The sequence below is a fragment of the Delphinus delphis genome, chromosome 3, assembly GCF_949987515.2.
Source record: "Delphinus delphis chromosome 3, mDelDel1.2, whole genome shotgun sequence".
Classification (NCBI taxonomy): Eukaryota; Metazoa; Chordata; class Mammalia; order Artiodactyla; family Delphinidae; genus Delphinus; species Delphinus delphis.
Window position 1 is genome coordinate 138,304,483 of NC_082685.1, and position 20,732 is coordinate 138,325,214.

General features: G+C 35.9%; 1 protein-coding gene across 5 annotated transcripts in view; it reads right to left on the minus strand.

The window, feature by feature from the left end:
* Positions 1-20,732, minus strand: part of FBXO4 (F-box protein 4) — a 395,613-nt gene that overhangs the window by 343,964 nt on the left and 30,917 nt on the right. For all 5 annotated transcript variants that reach the window (XR_011246428.1, XR_011246427.1, XR_011246424.1 and 2 more), the window contains one exon: positions 12,393-12,522. The gene's annotated coding sequence lies outside the window, so the exon portion shown is untranslated. The remainder of the gene's footprint in view (positions 1-12,392; positions 12,523-20,732) is intronic.

The following is a 20,732-nucleotide window of genomic DNA, read 5'->3' on the forward strand; positions in this document are numbered from 1 at the left end:
AGTAGGTTGTGGTCAAAGTTACAAAGTTTATAGTTTAAGACATTGCAAGAGAGTTTCAGTGATGTTAAGCTCCAGGGTGTCATCTTGGGAGGCTTATGTAGAACCAAAGGTCAGGGGTTTAACATGGGCTGAGGAACTCTAAAGGTCAGATATCAGAAGGGACATTAGCATGAATGTTGACTCATCCAGGATGGTGATGAGGCAGAGAGCTACACTCTGAGAAACCTATTTAATTCATCTAAAATTGGGGTTCTGTGCTGGAGATGTGGTAGGATAGAGTTCATGACAATGGAAATGAGAAAAGACAATATAAATGTAGACTTGAAAAGGGAAGAGTATTCAGTGGGGGCAGAAAATATGTGCTCCTTGGTGGCTGATCCCTACTCCTTCCATAAAAGGTTAAAGAAATTTGCCTGGCCTGATATTAAAACTAATGGGTCCAAAAGCCAGGAGAATGAAGAGTACCCACTCATACATTTTCTCTATTCTCCCCCTGTGCTTCTCTTTCCATGGTTCAATAAAAATACTATTAAAATAATGTTATTTCTCAACTAAGAATAATCATAGAAAGAGAAAACATTGTAAAATGCATGTTCAAAATAATGATAACTAAAATTGCAACCATCAGAGTATTAAGTAATTGGTACTATTCCTGGAGAATTAGTCAGATATTGAGGGGGTTCCCTGGTTAGCGCCTACTTTTCAGATCTAGCTCAAACATTATTTTCTCAGAGTAGGCTTTTCTGAACCTCCCACCAAGACTTCTTCAAAGTAGTCATCATATTGCTCTTTCACATTTGTTTGAACTTTGATGCATGTCCCCACCCCTGCACTGCACTGTAAGTGCCATAAAGCAGTGAATTTGAAATCTCTATTCTATATATTCCCAATGTCTGTCAGCTTGCCTATCACACTGTAAACTTCATTGGTGAATTAATGAATGGCATGTGTCAAAATTCCCTTAGGACAGTATTCCAGGTTTTAACATTCCAAACCAGGTGTTAACCTTCAAAACCAGACAACATGCCAAAGGGATAGATTTGGTACCTCGGACATACAGAATCTGAGAAATGCAATCACAGAAGGAGTGGGAAGGTCAAGGGAGGATCACTGAAATTAGCCACTTAACTGTGTAATATTTAAAATTATTTAGTAATATCTTAAAAATTTAAGTACACTTTTATGATGATGGTACTGCTGCACCAAGTAAAGGAAGGAATCACAATGCTAGCCCAGATCTAAATCCCACTTCAGACATAACTACTGTAACCTAGTAGGTCCCTTTGGAGCAGCTGTGCACCTGCCAGGCAAACACATTCTGTCCCTGCCATATTTCCTCTCCCCTAGTCTTGAAGAAATTGATGCTAAAGCCTAGATTGCCAAGACCGAGGAGTCACGAAGCTAATAAATAAGCTTCCTGGGTATGTGCATTTTTATAGTAATCTTTAGTCTGAATCAAAGGTGGAATGTTTAAGCTAGGATGAATGAAGAGCAAGTGCTGACAAAGGAGGTAATGGGAAGGTATTTTGGAGAGATGCTTCTAGAATTAGTAAATCATCACTGAGTAGACATCTCTGACTTGAGCAATTCAAGAAATACAATAAAGAAATAACACAGGGCAACAAAGCACCTGACTCCTGCTGTTGTTTTAACTGGTTGTGATGTTCAAATTGTTTAATTGGGTCAGGTTACAATACGCCCCCAAGGTAAATATAGTTTTATGTATGCAAAGAGCGCTTTAAAGAAAATTATCTAAATTACAGTAATCACCTAGCAACCTAATGTCCTCCCATTTGTCTCTACAGCAGCTTACTAAGGTCTTAAGGGAATTTAGAATGCTGGGTTCTGAGCTAAATTTTGAATAGTTATTTTGGCTTTAAAATATCACTCCAAATTTAATTACACTAATCATATCTAATGTGTTTATTTACACAAAAATCAGTCAGCCTCTTAAGCTATTTCTTCACTGCTGACATTTGAATCTGTTTTTTCATAAGCACTTTTTTTTTTTTTTTTTTGCGGTACGCGGGCCTCTCACTGTTGTGGCCTCTCTCGTTGCGAAGCACAGGCACCGGACGCTCAGGCTCAGCGGCCATGGCTCACGGGCCCAGCCGCTCCGCGGCATGTGGGATCTTCCCGGACCGGGGCATGAACCCGTGTCCCCTGCATTGGCAGGCGGACTCTCAACCACTGCGCCACCAGGGAAGCCCTCATAAGCACTTCTTATTAAGGATAGCCAATGATAATATCTATCTAAGTCACAAGCCCTGATAATGCAAACTGAAAGTTCTTTGGCATGAAGGCGATTCAACAGGTTCACTAGTATTGTGCTCAATGCTGGCATCCTAGTGGCTTCATTGTTTACTTTCTTAAATCATTTAACTTAATCCCACTGTGGTCAGGGAATACAATGAAAGATTTCAATGCTTTCAAATGTGTTCAACTTACTTTATGATGCATCACATGGTCTATTTTGTTAAACATTCATGTGCATTAGATGGAAGATAAATTCTGTCATTTTTGGTTCAGTGTTCTACACTCTGTTTAGTAGTTAAGATCTGTTCAGATGTCCTATATCTTTTTTTTTTTTGGTCTGTTGGAAAAATATGTTTTAAAACTAGAACCAATTGATTTCTAAGAAATCAGTAGTGGGGGTGAGGTAAAGAGAGTACTCAAGGTTGTTTCCAAGATTTTTGGCCTGAGCAATAGGACAAGTGGTAATTAAATGAGGAGGAGAAAGAAAGGAAAAAAAGTTAGCGCACATGACTTACATCCTCCTGCACATCAGTCGTCACTGTCTCTTCCTCAATCCCCACCCCTCCTCCCCACACCCTGAAGGACTTGATGTCAAATGAACATGCAAAGACAGTAATATAGCTATGTTATATGATAAACTAACACACAAGAAGTTCCCTAATTTCCCTTTTGCCCCTCTCACAGTGCTGTCCCATGATGTGGCCTATCAAAGAAGCTAATTTTCTATCAGACCCAGGAGAAGTAAGAGGGAGTTGCACGATTGACTCATGAAAATCTTCTGACAGAAACATGGTTCATTTTTTTATATGGAGATGGTAAAGTTGCACATAAGCAAATATTTCATTAGTTTATCTGAATGTTTCATATGCCATAATTTTCAATCCACGGATGCTGCAAAAGACATTATAATGAAATGTCAGTCAGGTTTGTATAAATGTCCAAAAGGTTTAAGGTCATTTCTCTACAAAAATAGTCCTTACAAGGAACTTACTCACACACATGTGTAGTTTTTCATTTCTATAGTATTTCAGTGCCTAAACTGGACTCAGAAATATAAGGACGCTCCAACAACAACAAGAAAAATGAATATACGTAAGCATACATAGACAGATATTTGGTAAAATCCTTTGAAAAAGTTACTCGACACCCCAGGTCAGGAGAGGTCAGGCTATCATTGGTAATTCAAGGAATCTGTGATGTGCCGCAAACAAAGTGAGGTTGGGAGAAGTAATGGTTGCTTTGTTTTGAGATGGAGCTGATATTTATGATTTCCATTTTATTTTTAAAAAAGCTTTCTAAACTAACATGATGTACTAATCCCTAATAAAAAACAGCCTAATTGCTTCCCTTTTAGATTGCAGTCATAAAGGTCTGGTTTTTCTATAAAAACACTGCTCATTCTTAGACTACACTGTATTCATAAACAGACTCCTGTGTGTTGTTTCATTTATTTTTAGAGAGAATATAGCATTTACTTGCATGAAACTAAACTCAGGAATTAAAGCTAAATGGATTTAAACTGGGAGACTTTTTTCCCTATAAACAGCAAGAAGACTGTAGCATCTCCATATTAAGGCAAAGAGCAATGAAAAAATAAATCAAAACAATTTACATAAATATTAGAATTTTATTATTTGGTCCACCCAAAAGCTATATTATTTTCTTGCTTGAGAAAATCAATAACAGAAGTACTTAAGAATTCAAAAACCTCCACCTTGTATTTAGAACATTTGCATTTTTGTGGTGTTATGCCTTCTGAGAGTTAATAATAACATCGGGTCTGGGTACTATCTTGCCTAGGGTTACTTGAGTAAAAGAGTAGAGTTCAAAAAGTTCACACAAACATCCCAAACAAACACAGTTCCGAGAAAGGGATCATTCCATTGTAGAACCCTATGAATTTAATACATCATTACAAGTGGCAGCATCACATTTTGTTCCCTGGACCTAAGCTCATCAAAGTTCAATTTTATTACAGAATGATGAAAGAAAATGAATAGTAGGCTACATTTGTCCTTAAGATAACTCAAGTAAACTCCCTGAAAATGACTGTCCTTCCTTTTTTTTATATCTTCCTTTTTCTCTCCCCCACTCCACATACACATCCCCCTAAATGAAAGCAATCTTACAGCCAATAGCTTTTTTTTTTTAAACATCTTTATTGCAGTATAATTGCTTTACAATGGCATGTTAGTTTCCGCCAATAGCTTTTTTATGCTCTTAGTCAAAAAGAGTAAACCTTGCTCTGGGTGGTTATGCTAAGCAATGGAGCCAAGAGGTAAAAGAAATTGACGCTAGGACAAGAAAATCATTTCAAGTTAAATTAGGGCTTTTATATCACAGCTTAACCTGAACATGTGCTAAAATTTTCTCAGGATTGGGGACTGCTCTCGTACAACCTTGTGCAATGCTTTCTAAATTTAACCCAAAAAAGTTATAATTTCAAGGATTATTACTACCATAACTGAATGCTGAGTTTGAAATATATGTTATGAATCAAATGTGTAGCCTTTTACTCTTAAAGAAAGAATCAGAAATTTTAAATAGAACATTTGAAATAAGTGAGTAGGGGATGGAGGAAACGAAAAGTTCCACTAAGAATCAGGTGGCAACATATTTATTTTTCCTATTCGTTTTTTTAATAGTTGGAGCTTTCCTGTAAACTACAGAGCAGCCGATGGTTTATGTCATCTAACTCTCTTATACCTAGTTAGCAAAAGGCTCTATTTTCTCTTTTTAGATAAATATGGTTAATAATAATAATAACAATGATAGCTAAGTTTCATTAAAAGCTTACTTTGCCGAGCCCTTTACTTAAATCAACTAAGTTCTCTCAACAAGTTTATAAGGAATACACTACTATTATCCATTTGGCCAAAGAAACCAACTTACAAAAAAGTCAGGTAATTCTCCCAAGTTAGTAAGTAGAAAAGCCAAAATTATAATCCAGGCTGACTTTCTCAAGAGCACTCTTAACCTCTCTCCTGTATAGCTCATAACATTAAGCCTATTTCCTTCCTTTGCAATACCCATTAAGCCTAGAATTTTTCTCTTGTCATTCTTTAAACTTTACTTTAAATATGTATCATCCTTTAGTAATTGTAGAAACTCCAGTAAATAAACTGAAGGATAGCTTTTGATGTTGCTGCTTTTTTATTACTAGCTTTGCTTGCCTTTGCCTCCCAGGACCATTTCTTTCAATGTTGCACCCATCGTCATCATTGGCAACATCTGCAAAGATTTATTCCTACTATATGAAAACTTTCATGTATCAAATATAATCTTGTAAGCTCTGCTGAATAAATTAATAAATAAATACAGAGATGTGTTAGTACTAGATTGTGAAGGAAATTACATGTCTTGCCAAACTATCTTTTTGCAGGCAATGGGAGGCATTTAGAATATTTAGTAGGGTAATGACATACTCTGATTTGATGATAAAAAAAATCACAAAGGTGGAAGTCTGGGAAAGAGTTTAGGAAAGAGTGAGACTGGATGCATGGAAATCAGTCAGGAGAATTTTGCTGTTCAATCCAGGCAGGAAATTATGAAGACTGGTCTATAATCATGGTAAGAGGAATTGAGAAGAAGGGTAGATAGAGAATCTATTGAAGAGAACACAACTTGGAGAAAATTAGACTGAAGTCACACATTGATAGTGAAAAGGAAAGATGCAAAATACCTCTTTAGGACAGAAGTTTTTCCAGAAGTTTTTACAGCTTAGGAACATTTCCCACTTGGGGTTTTCATGCCCAGAAGAAAGCTAGACAAGAAAGAGGAAGTGAATGCAATCATCCAGAGCTAATTTTTCCTACCATGAACCAAAGTTTAGCAGATTAGAAGATAAAAGATAAAATGTTTGGATTTTGAAATTATAGAAAAGGGAACTATATTGATGGAATACTTGAAATATCATTGCATTATGAAGCTTTACATTATGAAGCATCCAATATGATTCAGCAAATGGAAATTATAGAGTCAAAATATTTGATAGGATAGGAAAAGGCTCTCATATATTCTTGGTGGAAATGTTAGTATTTGAAACTGTATATATAGTATAATTCCAATTTTTTAAAATATGTGCATAAAAATATGTAGATGAAATTCTGTGAATATTGACAGGTTCTCTCTGAGTGTTGGGTTTATGGTTGATTTTTCTGTTTTATTTATAAGTATTATCTACATTTTCCAATTTTTTAAATAATGAGTTTGTATTCCTTTTATCTTAGAAAAAAACACATGATTTAAAAAGAAACAACAACAAAAAAAACATGGATGTAGCTATAGTGTAACAAAATGGTTCTCATGTATTTAAAATGTTATTATTAGGATAAATCTAAGTAAATATTCTTTAATTCATAGAAAAAGAAATGCATACACTTGGGGAAAAATCTGAATTTCTCGGCTATAAAGGTGATTAACAGCAATTGCAGTTCACTAAGTAATGTTTTGGAATCACTACCCCAAAGGAAATTTAAATGATTTACAACTCCTGCCTATATGCTTTTATTTATCATAAAGATGTGTTTTATATTCCAATTTCCTCCTTTAGAAGAATGTTGATATATTGGTGATGGTGTGTTATGCAGAAATTAAAGAAAAGGGAGTTAAGAAATGAGAAATTAGATTCAAGCTTCTTTCAACCCTTTTTTACTATTTTCATCCTGGAATGTGGAGAAATGATAACACAAGAAAGTATTAACCTATGTGTTTGTGCAGTAAAATTCAGAATTATTCAAAATGTTTTCCTGAGTATATACTGTAGTCTCTTTATGACACTTCCCAGTCTCCTAGCATTGAGTTTCAGTCAAAAGTGTTGAGCTTCTGTAATTTCTCTATTCAACACATGCCCACCTCCTCCCCCAAAATCTTTATTTTAACATTATCATGAGTGGCTCAGATTCTGCCTTCTATAAAGACATTGGAATTGAAATACTCTTAAGACTGTCTCATAGCAGACCCTCCCAGGAGTTTCGAAATGTTCAACATTTGTTTCATTTCCCCAATTCTATTGTAAGTAAGATCTCATCTTGTTAGGCCATAGTCACCACTTGACTTCCACTGGGAGAGTCAGTAGCTGGTTATGAGTGAGAACCAAGGCAGCTATTTTTAGGTCTTCAAAACACGGACCTTCGGGCTAACCTATATCAATCCAATGATTCACAATCTTTTGGTAAGAAAACATGCAAACCTGCTCTCTAACCCTCCCAGATCCTTTCCCCAAATTAAGTCTGCTATAAGCCCCAACACTAGGGCAGCCAACTCCTGAGTAGCTGGCACAAACAGAATGGCCTGATGCATCTCCTTGTTTTGTCTTGTCTTTAGATTGATTTCAGACATAGTTAATACAAATAGGTATATGGGAGCCACTGGTGAGTATTTTTGAAGGTAGAAAGAAATTCTATGAAGGGGATATGATCATATTTAATGAACCTGAACTCTTTAGTAATACGAGAAGATAAACTTACAAGAGGATGAAATGTAGTTACAGACTCCTTGGATATTGGAATTTAAATTTGTAGGTCTGAGAATTTAAAGTTTTAGGCCCTAGAAATATAAATAGTAACCAAGAACCAAGGACATGTCTTAGCAACACCAGGGAAACTTATGGGCTCAGAAGTGTGTATTGGAGCCAGCTTGCACTGGCTCAGTGCAAAAATTGTCTCATTTCTTCCTAATTCCATATTCAGTGATGTCACAATAATAGCTAGAAATAGGCCATGGTTGGAGAGGTTAAGTCACAGAAATTATCAAACACTACAGATTAGGACTTTTTTCTTCCTGATAGGCAGCTGTTGAGCATTTGCTAGACATAAACAAAGGAGTACAGATTTCAGAATTTTTAATAATGTAATTAGTTGTAAGCATGATCACACACTCAAAGTCAGTGCTCTATAATGAAAAAAACAAAATCTACACATGAACAAGAATATTATATAAGGCAGACTGATTAACTGAAGATATACATCATAAACCCTAGGGCAACTATTAAAAAAATTTTTAAGAAGTATTAATAATAAGTTAATAGTGAAGATAAAATGGAATCATAAGAAAAATGTTCAGTTAACCAAAAAGAAAGCAGAAAAAGAGGATGAAAGAAATGAAGAACAGATGGAACAATAGAAAGCAAGATTGTAGAATTTAATTCAACCACATCAACATTGACAAAATGCGAATGATCTAAATGTGCCAATTAAAAACAGAGATTGCCAGACTGGAGTTTTAAAAAGTACATGCTATTTATAAGAAATCTCCTTAATATAAAAGCATAGATAGGTTTAGAAGTAAAATGATGAAAAAAGATATACCATGCAAACACCAACAAAAGAAAGCTTGGGTGGCTTTAATAATATCACACAAAGTTACTTCAGAACAAGGAATATTATCAATGTTTAAAAGAAAAATTAGATAAGAATAAATGGGTCAATTCTCCAAGAAGACCTAAGAATTCTAAATGTGTACATCCCTAACAACAAAACCTCAAAATACACAAAACAAAAACTGCTAGTGCTGAAAAGAGAAATAGATAACTCCACAATTACAGTTTGACACTTCAACATTCCTCTCTCAGTAATTGCTAGACAAAAGACAGGAAATCAGTAAAGATACAGGAGACATAAGCAACATTATCAACGAATATGTCACTATAATATCATATTATTTACATTTATGGAACACTCCATACAACAGCTGAGTAAGCATTTCTTTCAAGTGCATGTGGAACATTCAACAAGATAGACAGTATTCTTGGCCATAAAACAAACTTTGCCCAATTTTAAAGAATAGAAATTATTAAAAGTATGTCTTTAGATCATAATAGAATTAAACTAGAAATCAATTTTTTAAAATATATCTGGAAAATTCCCAAATATTTGGAAGCTAAAGCTGCAATGAATATTCTCATATATTCATCATTGCAACTGAGTTCTATTATTTTCTTAAATACATAATCTTTAAAATATGATGACCCCTTATGATGCAAATGAATTACTATTGTCATATGCAGAGTTTTTTTGTTGTTATTTTATAGGACTATTTTATACCACATCTCAAAATGACTCTTGGCAGAATTACAAACCTCAATCTGAAACTGAAATTCAAGAACTTTTCCAACACTATCCCCCATATACCTATGTCCACATGACAACCTCCTAGTCATCCTTTTAGACATAGCTCAAACATCCCCGAGAAGCCTTCTTTGACAGTTGTCTATGCATGCCCACTCCTCAACATCCCCCCAAATTACACTTTCCTTCTTGCATGTTCCCATAGCTCTCTTCACATACCCCTGGTGACATATCTGGCGTCCTCTGCCTGGTTACCTCTACTTGTCCTTCAAACTTCAGCGGCAGGCTCCATAAAAGCATTCCATGTCCTTCTCCCCTACTTACCTTCACTGGGTTAGACAATTCTCTTACATAAGCCAAAAACACTCAATGATTAGTGTAGGGTTTCTCAAGAGCAGCACTATTGACATTTTTGACCTAATAACTCTGTTGTGCAGGGCTGTCCTGTGCATTGTAGGATGATTAGTAGTATCCTTGGCCTCTACCTACCAGGTGCCAGTAGCACACACACCCCAGAAGTGACAATCAAAGATGTCTTCAGACATTGCCAAGTGTCCTCTGCGGGGCAAAATACTCCCTTATTTGAGAACCACTGATTAAGTGCTACTAATCATACTGATTGTGATCAGTCTGTTTATCTGTTTATTAGTCTATCTTAGACTATTGGCAATTCAAAGGAAGAAACTGTATATTTTATTTCTGAAGCCCAATTTCTAGTACAGAACCTGGAACCTAATAAATACTTATATTTTGCTGAAGAAAATAAATGAAATTCTATTGCTTTGGAAATTATTTTGTTTATAGATCCATATAGCACTTTTTTTCTTCTTTTCCCTTCTGGATTGGGATCTCCTTGAAGGCAAAAAACCTTATTTATTCACTTTTATGAATAAAAAGTGAATAATGCACTAAAATTGTCTGATAATTGTTTTATGATTATATCAGTCAACAAAAGCCTAATCCAGGCTTTCAAGAGTCAGTGGGAGAAAGAAGAGGTGCATTTTTTAAAACATATATATGTAAAATGAAGTAAATGGGAGCATAAAACTCTATTCATAATTATAGACAGCTATCTGCAAACTCTTCATAAGTTATTTTAATCAATTTATTTCTGCTTTAATAAACTAAATATAACAGGGATGAAAATGACGGAACCAAAACTATAAATTGCTAGAAGGATAGAGAAAGACATGTTCTACCTATTTTAAAATCATTAAAATGCACATAATCAAGAGGGAAGACACTAGATGACTTATGAGCCTATAGAGTGGTCTTTTTAATAATAATCAAGGTAATCATTATTTCCAAGAAGATTATCTAGCATGTAAGATGCTAGTCATGCACAGAATTATTATTAGACAGAAAATACTTATCTTTTATGTCTTAATTTTTACCAGGAAATACACTCCATTAAAATTAATCGGTTAAAAAATACTGATCTATTACACTGAGTAACTTTTTATTATCTAGCTTGTGTTTTTCAAAAATTATTATTACATGTGTAGTGATGGATGGTAACTGGATTTATTGGGGTGATTATTTCATAATGTATAAAAATATTGAATCACTATACTGTACACCTGAAACTAATATAACATTGTATGTTAAGTATAACTTAGTTAAAAATTATTATTAGAAAAGCAGCACATGTGCATTGTAGAAAATTAGAAAAGCATAATTAAATCAATCCTTCACCACCAGAGACCATCATTACTAATTAACGCCTATATTTCCAGGTCTTTACACACACACACACACACACCCCTTTGTAGTTACATATCAATATAAAACGTATTGTACATACTCTTCCTCAACCTACTTTTTTCAGTAAGTAATCTCTACTTTCTCTTTCAGTACCTTTTATCTCTTCTAATACTTATACTATATTCAAAATTCCCCATTTGATCCAAAAATATCACACACAGATGGTTTGTCCATTCAAATATCAAACATAGGATCAAACTTTCATCTGGTTTTTATGTCCCTTAAGTTTCTTGTAATAGATTATAATCTCTTTTTCACAATCATGACTTTTTAAAGAACCAGGTCAATTACCTATTGTAGAATATCCCTGGATTTTTCTGGTTTCTTTGCTATGCTACCATTTAACTTGTCAGTCTCTATCCTGCATTTCTTATAAATTGTACATTATATTAGAGGCTTAATAAACCCAATTTAAATATTTTTGCCTAGAATAATTCATAGGTCTTGGTGTGTACTTCATGTGGCTTTATATCTGGCACACAATATCTGATTAACAAACATTAATGACACTATGATTGATTGATTCCAATACTAAGTTATTTTGTTTTCCCCTCCACTGTACAGATAAAATTTTCCCCTTGTGATTAAAAAATAATGTGTGAGGTTTTCTTTTAACAATTAACCAATGGCCAGTTTTCCATAAACCATTTACTTAATGATCTTGACACCGATTAATAATCCTTCCCTCAATCTATTAATGTAATTTCTGTGAAATTATTGTTCTCTAATTCTACAGTCCCTTCTATGTCTTATAATGCATTTTTCTGTAAAACAGCATGCTTCCTCAAAAATTGGGATATTTGGTTACCCTGTTGGTGAGGATGTAAGCAACAGAAGTACCATAGACACCTGGTGGGAATATTCACACTTCACTTTTGGAAAACAATTTGGCATTATCTAGCCAAGTTGAAGATATACACAATCTTTTACCCAGCATTGCCATTTTAGGTACAGCATTTCCCACTTTAGGTATTCTTCACTTAAGATCAGAAATTTATCTTTGTAAATTAGACATTTTAAAAATAAATGCTAATTGAGAGTCTATTTCTTAATATTTTAAATAAGGAAAATTATAGTGTTTTTATATCAACCTGAAACATCCACCAATTTCCTAAAACATAACTAATTCAGAGTAAAATGCATATAAAGTATTCATTAAATGATTAATATAGTTACTTCAAATAGTTTCTTTGTATGCAGAACATGCTGTATTAGTCTAGGTTCTCCAGAGAAGTAAAACTTGGATATGTAATATCCAATTGATGTAATATATCATACATGATTTATTATAAGGAATTGGCTCACGTGATTATGGAGACTGAGAAGTTCCAAGATCTTCAGTTGAACCCAGAAATCTGGTGAAGACGCAGTAAAGCCAATGGTGTAGTTCCTGTCCAAGTCCAAGTGTGAAGGCAGGAGAAGACCAATGTTCCAGCTAGAAGATAGGCAGAGAGAGCAAATTCTCCTTTATTCAGCCTTTTGTTCTATTCAGGCCTTCAATGAAATGGATGAGGCTCACCCACATTGGAAAGGGCCACCTGTTTAACTTAGTCTCTGCCTATTCAAATGTTAATCTCATCCAGAAACTCCCTCACAGATACATCCAGAATAATGTTTAACCAAATATCTGGGCAACGCCTCCAGTCAAGTTGACACATAAAATTAACCATCACATATGTGCTTCAGTGATTCTAGCTACACCTTTCAAAACATTAATATTTAACAATTCTACCTGGAATATAACCCAGACTTCCCCTCCCACACACACATTGTTTTGTTTAAAATGTAGTATTGAGTTTGCGAGACATAAATACAATTTTTTCATATAAATCAGCTAACAAGTATATTGCAAGGACACTTACATTCTAAAATTTGGATATCAAAGTCCAAGAGGTGTTTCATGAGGGAAATGTTAAAGTATGCCAGTACTACCCTAAAAATATGTAAACATATGCACTAGCATACATGTGTAAGAATATTTGTAGCAGTGTTATTTATGGTAACCAAAAACTGCAAACACCTGAATGTCCACTTACAATAGTATGAATGAGTTGTGAAATATGCATACAATGGAAGAGTATATCACTAGGAAAATGGTATGCAAAATGCTATAGTATAGATGACCTTGCAAACACAATATTGAACAAAAGAAGAAAGATAAAAATAATTCCAACAGTATGGAGTCTACTCATATTAAGTTCAAAGCAGGCTAAACCAGGCCATTGTTTAGAGGTGCACATATAGGTTGTAAAAGCATAAAGGAAAAGAAAGGTATGATTATCACAAAGCCAGAAATAGTGGATACTTCCAGAGTGGAGGGATAGAATTATAATTAGGAAGGAAGCCACAAACAAGGTGGGTGTTCTTGGATGTTGCAAAATTTCTATTTTTTGACTTGGGTTATACCAGAGTTTGTTTTATAAGTATTCATTAGACAGTACAGATATATTTTATAAATTCTTCTGTAAGTACATATATTTCATAATAAGAAAAGAATAAGAGATGAATGGAAAAAGTTAGATTAGGCATTATATAGGAGGTACAATTGCAAGATGCTGCTGGCAGGCACCAACCTCTGCTTGCTGTATCTGACCAAGTGTCAACACATGTATAATTGAACTGCAGAAGATAAAAGTAAGGACAACTAAAATAAGCCAGACACAGAAGCATTTGCAAAGGAGCTTGCACTTAGAAAATGCTCAAAAACAACACATTTGTTGGATTGGAATTTGATGAATGGAAAAAGAAAACTTCCATATATGTAAAAGGCTTAAAGAAACAGTCTAGGGTCTTCCCTGGTGGCTCACCGGTTGACAATCTGCCTGCCAATGCAGAGGACATGGGTTCGAGCCCTGGTCCGGGAAGATCCCACATACCACGGAGCAACTAAGCCCATGTGCCACAACTACTGAGCCTGTGCCCTAGAGCCTGAGAACCACAACTACTGAGCCTGCGTGCTGCAACTACTGAAGAGCACGTGCCTAGAACCCATGCTCCACAACAAGAGAAGCCACCGCAACTAAAGCCCGCACACTGCAATGAAGAGCAGCCCCTGCTCACCGCAACTAGAGAAAGCCTGCACACGGCAACAAAGACCCAATGCAGCCAAAAAAAAAAAAAAAACCAACAGTCTGCAAGGTTTAAAAATAAAACAAGAACTAAACACCTTCATGGGGACATAATAGGCATTCATAAAATCATAAAATGTAAGAATACAGTGAACATGGCTTTGTGCAATAAATCCTGCAATTTTCAAGACATGAGGATGCCAACGAAATTCAAAAGAAATCATTTTCAATAATTAAAAGAAATTGTTTCTTACACAGAAAGCAGTAAATATACAATAAGTCATAATTATTATATGTGCTTAAACTTTGGTATTGACAGAAAAAAATACCAAATAAGCACCTAGCCAGAATATTCAGCCTCAGAAGAAAGTGTTCAATCATTTTATGACTGTTTAAAATTCAGTTAAAATAAATGTTTCTCAATGCTTTGACCAGGCTCTGGTACATGAGGCAAAAGTTCAGAAGCATTCTCATTTGACTTCCGATTTTCCATAGAGTGCTGCCCTCTTCAGGGAGAGCTGTGTCACATCTGATTCCACTTTTCCATGGTAATTTTTGTAAAAATTTCCACTTTCGTTTTCATGAATGGAATGTCTATCTTCCTCCTGAAACACTTCATTTGAAATTACAGTCAGTTGTAAACAAGGTAAAGATGGCTATGATATGTTTTCAGTTAAACTAAGTAAAAAATCTATTTTTGTATTTACAAAGAAAATCATAAAATGGAGAAAATATGTATTATCAATTGTATTGCATTATTCAGTATAAGGAGAAATAAAATCTGAAATATTTTAAAGTAATTTAAAAACAGGTATTCAAGGCTAGATATATGAGCAATGAAAATGGATTTTTTTTTTATATTGGGGTATAATTGATTAACAATGCTGTGTTAGTTTCAGGTGTACAGCAGAGTGATTCAGTTATACATATACATGCATCTATTCTTTTCCCATTTAGGTTATTATAGAGTATAGAGTAAATTTCACTGTGCTATAGATTAGGTCCTTGTTGGTTATCTATTTTAATTTTTTTTTTTTTTTTTGCGGTACGTGGGCCTCTCACTGGTGTGGCCTCTCCCGTTGCGGAGCACAGGCTCTGGACACGCAGGCTCAGCAGCCATGGCTCACGGGCCCAGCCGCTCCGCGGCATGTGGGATCTTCCCGGACCGGGGCAAGAACCCGCGTCCCCTGCACCTGCAGGCGGACCCTCAACCACTGTGCCACCAGGGAAGCCCGGTTATCTATTTTAAATATAGCAGTGTGTATATGTCAATCCCAAACTCCCAATCTATCCCTCCTTCCCACCCTTCGCCCTGGTAACCATAAATTCAATCTCTAAGTCTGTGTGTCTGTTTCTGTTTTGTAAATAAGTTCATTTGTATCATTTTTTTTAGATTCTGCATATACGTGATATCATATGATATTTGTCTTTGTCTGACTTACTTCACTTACTATGATAATCTCCAGGTACATCCATGTTGCTGCAAATGGCATTATTTCATTCTTCTTAATGGCTGAGTAATATTCCATTGTATATATGTACCACATCTTCTTTATCCATTCATCTGTTGATGGACATTTAGGTTGCTTCCATGTCTTGGCTATTGTAAACAGTGCTGCAATGAACACTGGGGGTGCATGTATCCTTTTGAACCACGTTTTTCTCTGGATATATATATGCCCAGGAGTGGGATTGCTGGATCATATGGTAACTCTATTTTTAGTTTCTTAAGGAACCTCCATACTGTTCTCCATAGTGGCTATACCAGTTTACATTCCCACCAACAGTGGGAAAACACCCTTTTCTCCATACCCTCTCCAGCATTTATTGTTTGTAGACTTTTTGATAATGGCCATTCTGACTGGTGTGAGGTGATATCTCATGAGCAATGAAAATGGATTTTAAGATTACATCTTCTTAAATATTTAGCTTAGGGACTTCCCTGGTGGTCCAGTGGGTAAGACTCCACACTCCCAGTGCAGGGGGCCCGGGTTCAATCCCTGGTTGGGGAACTAGATCCCATATGCATGCCAAAACTAAGAGTCCACATGCCGCAACTAAGAAGTCTGCATGCTGCAGCCAAGACATCCACATACCGCAAGTAAGATCCCACGTGCTGCAACTAAGACCTGGAGCAACCAAAATAAATAATTAAATAAACAAATATTTAAAAAAAATATTTGGCTTAAATTGCTATTCTATAATTAAACAGCCATCATAAGAAAGAGATTTCTTATTTCAATGATGCTGCCATCACTCAAAACCAGTTTTGAACTGTTTACATAAAATTGCCTTCAAAATTGTTTAAAAGAGGGCTTTCCTGGTGGCTCAGTGGTTGAGAGTTCGCCTGCGGATGCAGGGGACGCAGGTTCGTGCCCTGGTCCGGGAAGATCCCACATGCCGCGGAGCGGCTGGGCCTGTGAGCCATGGCCGCTGAGCCTGTGCATCCGGAGCCTGTGCTCCGCAACAGGAGAGGCCACAACAGTGAGAGGCCCGCATACCGCAAAAAAAAAAAAAAAAATTGTTTAAAAGAAACAAGAAAATCAGACTAATTATTTTATAAATTTCTTTTGGCTAATAACATTACCAGATTTCATCATCAGCATTACTTAGAAACTCAATTTTGAATGTCATTCTTATTTTAGAGCAGATACGATTTTTGGAACTAAAGATTTTCCACCACCAAAGGTATTTGAAAGAATATGATGAATGATTCTAAGAAATTTTGAAAAAGGAATTCCAAGATATATATATATTGAAAGGGAAAACAATCATTTATATGTAAACCATCGGGTGTCAGCTTCTGCCTAGAATGTAGAAAGTTGCAAAAGAATGTCATTCCTACCCTAGCAATAATAACAATCCAGATAACCCATAAAATCATAATTTATTAAAAAGTCATCAGAAAGCTAAGGATGGAGAAAAAATATGTAATGAATTAAAATTCAGAAAGTTACATACCTCTCTTGGGAGCAAAGCAACCCAAGAGTTTCTTTCATCCTTGGTGAAGCAGTAGAAAAGGAGAAAGCTGTCAGAGCAAGAAGAAAGGTAAGAAGAAAACTGGGATAACTCAAGAATTAAACTTCTGAAATTTTAACAAATTTCTGTAGACTAAGTGTGAGCTGGCATGATGGTTTAAAATCCTTAGAACACAGAGTACAGCCGCCTACAACACTTCATAGCCTTCACAGAGTAGTCATGAGAAATACTGGGGCGAGAGTAGGAATGCTTAAAAAAACTTTCAAGCACTCAGGCTTACATTGATACAAGGCAGCAGGCACCTATCTTTGGTGAAGAGGGGCAAGAATACTGAGAGAGGCAAGCTCTACCAAGGTACAGTGTGCAGGACTTCATGAACTCTGAGGGCAGGAAAGGACTGAGACAAGCTCTTTAAGTTCTCCAGGCTGTACACTGAGTAAGAGCAATGATAATTTATGACTGAGAGAGGGACAGGGAAGCTGAAAGAGATTCTTTCCTGAGGTGTAAGCATAGGGGCTTTCTTGAAGTCTGAAGGCAGCATAGGAAAAACTGAACTGAACTCTTTAGGTACATGAGGTCTTCAATGGGTACAGAGCAATAACTGATTTTGGCTGGCGCAGAGGCAAGAGAGCCGAGAGATATCTCTCTGAGATGTAAACAAGCAGGGCCTGGGGAAGGCTGTGGGAAAAGCAGCAGAATGGAAACAGATCCTCCAGGTACTCAGGTCCCACATCTGGCTAAAAAGAAAATTCTGATCCCTTGCACAAACTATTTGAAGTCTGTGGTGAAATAAATCTAACTAAAATAAAGAACTAAGCCTAGATCCAACTCAGTCATGGACTAGATTAACTCATCTCCTCACATTACTGGACTGACAAAAGGAATGTGCAATGGGTGTAAATATTATTTGCTTCAGTTTCTATTGTTCTATTATCAATATCCAACTATCAATCAAAAACATGTGACATGAAAAAAGGGGAAAAAAAACGTGACTCATTCTTAAGAGAGAAAACAGCCATTAAAATCTGATCCAGGGCTTCCCTGGTGGCGCAGTGGTTGAGAGTCCACCTGCCGATGCAGGGGACACACGTTTGTGCCCCAGTCCGGGAAGATCCCACATGCCATGGAGTGGCTAGGCCCGTGAGCCATGGCCACTGAGCCTGTGTGTCCGGAGCCTGTGCTCTGCAACGGGAGAGGCCACAACAGTGAGAGGCCTGCATACCACAAAAAAAAAAATCTGATCCAAACATGGTCCAAGTGTTAGAACCATCAGAGGGAATTTAAAATAACAATGATAAATATATTAAGCAATCTCATGGAAAAGGTGGATAGCATGTATAAACAGATGGGGAATTTGTTCCTGATACAAATGAAAACTATAAAAAGGAGCCAGATGGTAATCCTAAAAATGAAAAATAAAATATAAGATGAAGAATTATTTTGATGGGCTCATTAGCATCCTGAACACATCAGATAAAAGAATCAGTGAATTTGAGTACAACAGAAATTATCTAAATTAACACACAAAGAGAAAAATTTAAAGAGGAGGGGGATCAAAACATCCAATCACTGTGAAACAAAATCAAATAGGCTATCATTTGTGTAGCTGGAGACCCAAAACAAGAAAAAAGAATAGAGCAGAAGAAATACTGGAAGAGATGACTGACAATTTTCCAAAACTGAGGAAAGACCAACCCACAGACCTAAGAAGTTCAGCAAAACCCAAGAACAGTAAATACAAAGAAAATTACACCTAGGCATATTATGGTTGTATGGCTGAAATCTAAAGCATAAAGATAAAATCTTAAAATGAGAGAAGATATATTACATACAATGAACAATGATGAGAATGATGGCTGACTTATCAGAAAAAACAGTAAAGGGGATAAGCAATTAAACGACATCTTTAAAGTACTTAAAGAAAAACTGTTAATCTATAATTTTATATCCAGTAAAAATATCCTTTTAACATGAAGTCAAAATAAAGCCATTTGGAAGCAGGCAACACCTGAAAGGATTCATCTCATCTCTGGCAGACCTGCCCTGTAAGAAATATTAAATACTCACTAATGCTCTGTGGGTTTTTTTCAGTCATTTTAATGTGCTTCGCTTGTATGGTTTCAATTACTGTCTTCAAGTTCAATAATCATTTCTTCTCCAATGTCTACTCCATCATTAATCCCACCCGGTATGTTTTTCATTTCACACATTGCAGTTTTAATACATGGAAGGCCAATTTGAGTCTTTTTAACATTTTCTGTCTTTACTTAACCTGTGCAGTATTTACTCCAGCTTCTTAAACTTAGGGAATATAGTTATAATAACTGTTTACTGTTCTTGTTTACTATCTTCTGTGTCCCATCTGGATTGGTTTTGATTATTTTTCCCCTTCTTATGGATCATAGTATCTTTCTTCTTTGCATGCTGATAATTTTTTATTGGACATTACTAATTTTATCTTGTTGAATGCTGTATATTTTTGAATTCCTATAAATATTATTGAGCTTTATTCTGTGATATTGTTGTTATTTAGGAACAGTTTGAGCCATTCAGCTCTTCCTTATAAGCACTGTTAGGAGGAACCAGAGCAGCATTTAGTAGTTTAGGAATGATTTTGCTGCTACTGAGGCAAAACACTTCTGAGTACTCTACCCAACATTCCACAAATTATGAAGTTTTCCATTTTGGCTGGTACCCTCTGTAAACACTGGGTATTATTCCCTCTAATCCTTTCTGCATTGAGCAGTTTCCTCACCCTCATGCAGTGATCAGTACTCAGCTGAAGACTCATGGAGGAGGACTCTGTAGATCTCCAGAGATCTCTCTCCCTGTCTCTGAACAGCTCTTTCCTCTGTTACGCTCTTTACTCCGAGCTCTTGGTTCCTTGGTCTCCCCAGACTTCCAGCTTCTTCTTTGCAACTTAGGGAGACCTCCATGCTTTGGGATCTCTCTCCCTTTGGCCTGGGAAATCTGCAGGCAATAAGCTGGGACAATTATAGGTCTCATCTCATCTGTTCATATAGCGAAGGGAATCACTACCCTTTACTGCCCAATGTCCAATGTCTTAAAAACTGTTCTTTCATGTATTTTATCCAGTTTTTTTGTTGTTTAGGCAGGAAAATAAATTATGTTCCTATGAATTTACTCTCCATCTTGATTAGAAAAAGAAATCTTTGTATCATGCTTTTAAAAAGTATTTTGAATCTATGTAGTCTGCACATATGACTGAAATGCCGGTTTTTCCTTTCAGACTCACTCAAGTAGGAATACTCTAGGTCCTGTATGATACCAAATTTAGAATATAACATAAATCGTAAGTATGGACTTTGAAGTGGGCAAAGCAATCCATAAGCAGGAACACACACACACACACAAAAGAAAAGGCATACAAAAGGGCACTGACCCTATGATATTTACCCCTATTTACCGACTTGCTCCTCCTTTTTAAAATTCTTCTCTGACACTACTCACCTTTAGGACCAGATGGTCCTGTATTCCCTATGATTACTTTCTGCTCTGGAGAGGAAGTAACATAGGATGTCTAAAAACTCTTTTAGTTGCCAAAAAATTTCGCAAATTTGCGCACTCTGTTTTGTCT